The sequence below is a fragment of the Pogonomyrmex barbatus genome, unplaced genomic scaffold (assembly GCF_055798465.1).
Source record: "Pogonomyrmex barbatus isolate J1 unplaced genomic scaffold, ASM5579846v1 scaffold2, whole genome shotgun sequence".
NCBI classification, from domain to species: domain Eukaryota; kingdom Metazoa; phylum Arthropoda; class Insecta; order Hymenoptera; family Formicidae; genus Pogonomyrmex; species Pogonomyrmex barbatus.
The window spans coordinates 15,784,439-15,790,150 of NW_028297116.1; the positions used below are offsets into that span (position 1 = coordinate 15,784,439).

At 36.9% G+C, this 5,712-nt stretch overlaps 1 protein-coding gene across 1 annotated transcript in view; it reads right to left on the reverse strand.

Moving 5' to 3' along the window:
• Window positions 1-5,712, reverse strand: part of NPF (neuropeptide F) — a 33,875-nt gene extending 28,163 nt beyond the window's left edge. The window contains exon 1 of the mRNA XM_025218188.2: window positions 5,609-5,712. The gene's annotated coding sequence lies outside the window, so the exon portion shown is untranslated. The remainder of the gene's footprint in view (window positions 1-5,608) is intronic.

Sequence of the window (5,712 nt, forward strand, 5' to 3'; positions counted from 1 at the left end):
CATCATTTTTTTTTTAATGAGACACAAAAAAAGCACAATAAAAAAATTTTCTCTTCTTTATTACATTATTTTCTTGTCGAAAAGATACTTGAGAGTGCTTTACAAAAGAATTAAAATAAAAATCGTGAAATATAATATACTAGAATATTATTCTGTGGATAAATGTATAAAGAATTTTCGCGATTTCAAATGGAGACGGACTGAAGTGTGCGAACGTTATTCAAATGCACTCTTTTTGTTGCATGCAAAAATATCACGTTGAAAAGTGTAGTAAGCGAGTTAAGTTGTAATTTTATATAGGTAAAAAAAGAGTTTGTTTTTCAAAGTAAACATCATGTTAACAAAATTTTAATTTGCGCGTTTGCAGCAAAGAAGAATTACTACGCAAGGTTTATAAAAACATAAAATGCATAATATTTTTAGTATATGTTGTAGATATCACGATGAAACAACGAAGAGAGTAACATTAATGAGAATCGGGATTGAAAAGCTTGTTGTTTTACTCAATGCAAATAAAAAAGAGGAAGAGATCACACAGTTTCCATTGTAATTTTTAGACTGAAGGCAAAAAAATTATATCCGTTTCTCTGATTATATTTACCACCAGTAATATTTGAGATGAAGTTATGACTAATTTTCCGCTTTTCTACACAAAATTCACAAATAAATGCCCAGGTAATATCTTTCAGGTATATTAATTAATATTTCTCATAATTTATAAATTCACAGAAAAATTCTCGATAAAAATATTTCTCAGAATCTTTTTGGTTTGTCTTTTTAATTCTATTTTAATTAATTTATTTATAGCGGTTTTTTAATAATCAAATAATAATTGTAATAGCTTTTCAGAACTTCTAATTGGAGTAAAATAGAATCAAAAAACATTTTATATTTGTAAAGGGAACGCAACTTTCATTTTACTGTCCGCAAATGAAATGTATACAAAGATAAATGATCGCGCTTTATGTATTCTCTCAACTAAAGTACGAATCGGCCTAGAAAAGAAAGAGAGAGAATCGCGGGTTTTAAATTATATTTAATAGGGTAAACATACAATCGTTGCGGTCGATTCGTGCGGCAGTACAATTCCGGAATATGACTCTCTCTCTCTCTCTCTCTCTCTCTCTCTCTCTCTCTCTCTCTCTCTCTCTCTTCTCCTTTCTCATGATTTCATTAGCACGCTGTGACTCGGATGCTCAGCAAAATAAGCTTGTTAAAATAATGTTTGCGTTCGAACGCGATTTATGTGAACAACTTTTTCTCGGCACAATGTCGTAATAGAATCGAACGATACAATTCAAGTCTAGTGGATAGACGCCAATTGATTCTACTTGCCTTTTTGAAATCCGTTATATTCGCCTAAAGAAAATATAATTTTCTAAACATTACTATAAGATTTCTTCGATCCAATTTTTTTATTCACAATGATGAGCCTATCGATCTACACTTATTACTTTTCTCTCTACTTTCTTTCATGTCTTTTTCAGATTGAAACTTCCGGAATGTTGCCTTCATCTACCTATCATTTCCGGCTTTTACGTGCACGCATAATTATCGAGTCTACAGTGCGAAAAATAAGCAAATTATAATCACTAAATTAATTAACACGATTGATATCGCTTGATGCACGTAATCAACAAGTTAAATTAGCGAATAAATTTATTTCAAATCTAGATAAGCATTCGCAATATCGGCATTGAAAAATTAAAGAATAAACATCAGAAATTAGGTCAATGTCCGTATAATTAAACTCGACATTAATAAACTTGCTTAAAAAAATAAGAATTATCTCTGAGTGTTATTAAATTACAACGTTATTGAAAAATCCCTTATGCTCGTTATCCCCATCTAATTTAGTTATCTTTAATTTTACTCAGACACTTTTTACCTTATATTCAAGATACGTTAAGCATAATATTTTCAAACCTGTAATAAAAGATAGTCAAGGTTATAATTACGTATTTAAAACGCTATTGTGCCAAGAAAAAATTGTTGTCATAAATATGAAAGGAAATGAAAAGCTCTCGCTAATATAACATATTCCAAATTATAAGTTCCAAATTACAGTTCTCGATATTTTCACAAATCCATCATGAAACTTGTTCAAAAATTTAAAGAAATAAAAAAAAAATTAGAGGCGCTATGTAATATCAATATTAACACACTACCTGCGATCATAGGTGAGTTCAAGCGAATCTTGTTAGCAAAACTGACGAGGTAGAAGCCGCGGTACTATTTTGCGTAGTACAAAATCTCTCTTGGCACTCGACGATCGGAACGTAATTATCCGATCGCGCAGGGACAAACGCACGATTTTTCCTGATTATTACGACCAATGTTAAACTACTGAAAATATCACAGGCGTGACGGGCCCGGTAGATGGATGTTACTGGATCGGGTTAAGTGGCTTTGGAGAAAGCCAGCTACCTCCGCCTTTTCCTTATGCAGTCACGAAACCGCCGGTGTACTCGTCAGCAAACCATCACGTCGACCTTCACCCGACGATTGCGTCGTGTCGCGTCGCCGATGCAAATCAACGAGGAATAATAACGCCGCGCGGTCGTAAGTCGAGAGATTTTATTCCCCTAATCGGGACAGCGGATAAGTCTCCGAGACGCGCGATCTTACTATTCGCGGGGATCTCACCTCTCTCGCACGCGTCTCCTGGATTTATCGTGACGTACGTGAAAGTTGTATTCGAGCTTGCCGATTCGCCGATTAACAGCGACGCGAAAGCATCTCGATGATCGGGATATACGACGGCATTTAATCGCAGTAGTCGGACAGCCAACTCTGATATCTTGAAGGAACAGCATATAATCTTTAATTCTTAATCTTCCTTATTCCAAAATAAGAATGTAATTAATAAAATTAATGGAAAAAATATTAATACTTTTTTGGGGAATTATTATAATTATTTTTAGTCTTTTATCATTTTAATTGTTTGCATAAAAATAATGGAATAATACCTAATGTAAAAATATTGCATATATAATAGTGATATAATTTGTGATCAAGTTTCGTGTTTTTAAAACGTAAATTATAATTAAAAAATCTGTAATTTACTGTTGACGGCGGGTCAATGTTAATTATAAACTCGCGGTAGTAATACTGACATTGCAATGCGGAGAGAAACTCAGAAGGAAAAGATGTAAATTAATTGTTGCTGAAAAATGAAAATCACCTGCGTGGAATAAAACAGCTCGAAACTGCGAAGTGTGACAGTAAAGTGCGCTGTCACGAGTTTTTTCAAGGACTTGCAAATTAAAAGGAACTCCGCTGATCGCGCAATCATGTTATTTATTCTTGAAAGTATATGCATTTCCTCGACACTAAGTAATCACAAGTATGTATCTTATTATTGGTCTTATTATTACCGCTCTCAATTTCTCGTGAACGCATGACTGAAAAAGGCGTCGCGGTTCAATTCTAACTCAAAAGATCAGAATGATCTGCATATTTTGAAAAAAAGATTCAACAGGAAATATATAATCATTCTACACATCTTCGATCTTTACGTTCGTTTACTTATATATCGGCTTATCACATGAAGAAAACTAATTGTTCAGAAAATTATCAACAACATATTTAAAATGGCTAAATTAAAAAAAGTAAAATAAAAAACTTAACACACACACACACACACACACACACACACACACACACACATCATAAACAAACACACATAATCATAAATAAGAAAAATATTTTCAATTCAAATTCTAAATAAATTCAGAACGGGAATAAGAACTGTGATATTAAGTGCGAAAATGTACTACGGAAATCGTACCTTTTGTTGGGCACATTAAAATCTCATTAGTTCGCTTTTTATAGTTTGAAGAAAAAAAAAAAAAAAAGAAGAGAGAATAAACTTTCGATTCGGTTTAACGGTGATTTAAATTGCGTGTGGCGACTAGCGTGATCACGGGTGACCAATCCGCCGTGTAAAAATAGCGAAGGTTGCGAGAAACGGCCGGTTGTTCCTGGTGGTTGCTGCTGCCGATAGAACCAGCGAGATAGCGAGCGCCTGGGAGCGCGAAGTGCGTCGGCGCTACGACGTCGCTGCGCCGCTGTACCGTGTGATCGATCAACGGATTTTCTTCAGGATCAGCGTGACCTGGCGTAGCCGCGGCGCAGGGTCACGGTCTGACCTTGGTAATTCTCGATGACGTCGCAGGAACAACCTGATACGTGTCCGGGATGACGCTCGACGATTCGTTTTTAATCGTGCGTCTTTACCGATTTCCCAAAGAAGCGCGATGTCTAATAATGATTTATGAGCTTCAGAAAGCTCGCTTCTGTAAAGCGATGTTTCGTTTGGAAGATAAATTTTGATAAAAGTAGCTAGTAAAAAAACGATTGACGCTCACTTGACGCTCGATGGGCTGAGCGAAAAGCGAGAATACAATAAGCGCAAGGAGACTCATTCTTTTCGTTTCTTTTACGAGAAAAAAGACGGAGGAGACGTGTAAATTGTGTGAAGTTAGAGTGAGTTATGTATGAGGAAGAAATTGATATGCACGATGAGGACGAAATTTTTTGCTCGTCCTCATAAGATGCCGCCGCGAGCATCTGCGCGACGAAAAATGTACGTGCACACGTGATGTGAAAGGGCACGAGCAATCCTGACCCAGTTTTCCAGCCGTGTCCTGGGTCATGACCATCGATTGTTTCCCCCTCCCCCCCTCCCCCTCTGGTCATGGCGTCGCGACCCAAATGTTTCGGATCCTTCCCTGGGATTAGGCGCTGTAACGATCGCCGGGAATTTATGGCGTTGCGAGGTGTCGTGCGCGCGGCGTGTAACTCTACCGTCAAGGGAATACCATCTCCCGTCGTACTCGTAGTTTACATCGTATCTTGGATCTGGCCGGATCGGGTTACAGGTGCCTCTAATCGGCGCGTATGAGGCGGTTTAATTGGGATTTATGTCGCCGGTATACGTAGTCTTTCCGAATATTTAGCTGATAGCCACTTTCCAAATTTTTTTTCTCAGCGTCTCTTTCCTCAGATATAGATTCGAGTCTGCGTGTAAATCGTGAATTAATCTGAACACTCGAGTCACGAAGGAAAGCAAGGGTGTCTTGTTAAAATCATTTAGTCCTTATCGGCTAGCGTGTTATTTATGTATTGAAAAATAGCAAATATCTTATAAGTCGTTTTGTTGACTAGGCGGGCAATAATCTTATTTATATTGAAAAACTCATGATATCGTAAGCATTTACGAGAGGCAGATAAGATAATAAATAAAGTCGAATGTACTTTCATTAAAGCGTTCGGTGTAACTTGATATTATTAACCGGCCGATATAATAAGTACAGATACATGCTGACTGAAGCGTAATAATTTGTAACGCAATAGTGTTACTACTTCGAATCTATTAGTGATTCGAATCGGCATGGGTAACGTCGTTATCATGTAAATTGCCATAGAGGCAAAGTAATATAATGCGTCGATCTCTGTTGGCTATTGTCCATATATGTCGTCCCATGCGGTACGATCAAGGCATCGAGTTTCAGCGATAATAAACGTAACGTCGTGTTACTTTCTACATTTCTTTTCGGTTCTATAAAATACATTTATACAGAGCCACGGGCCTTAACCCACTTACCGAAAGTCACGATCACGGTCAATGCTTGTGTGCTCGATCTTGCAGCATGCGTCATGTTACGGAGAGAAAAGAATCGTTCACATCAGCTGGAGAGAATCATCCGA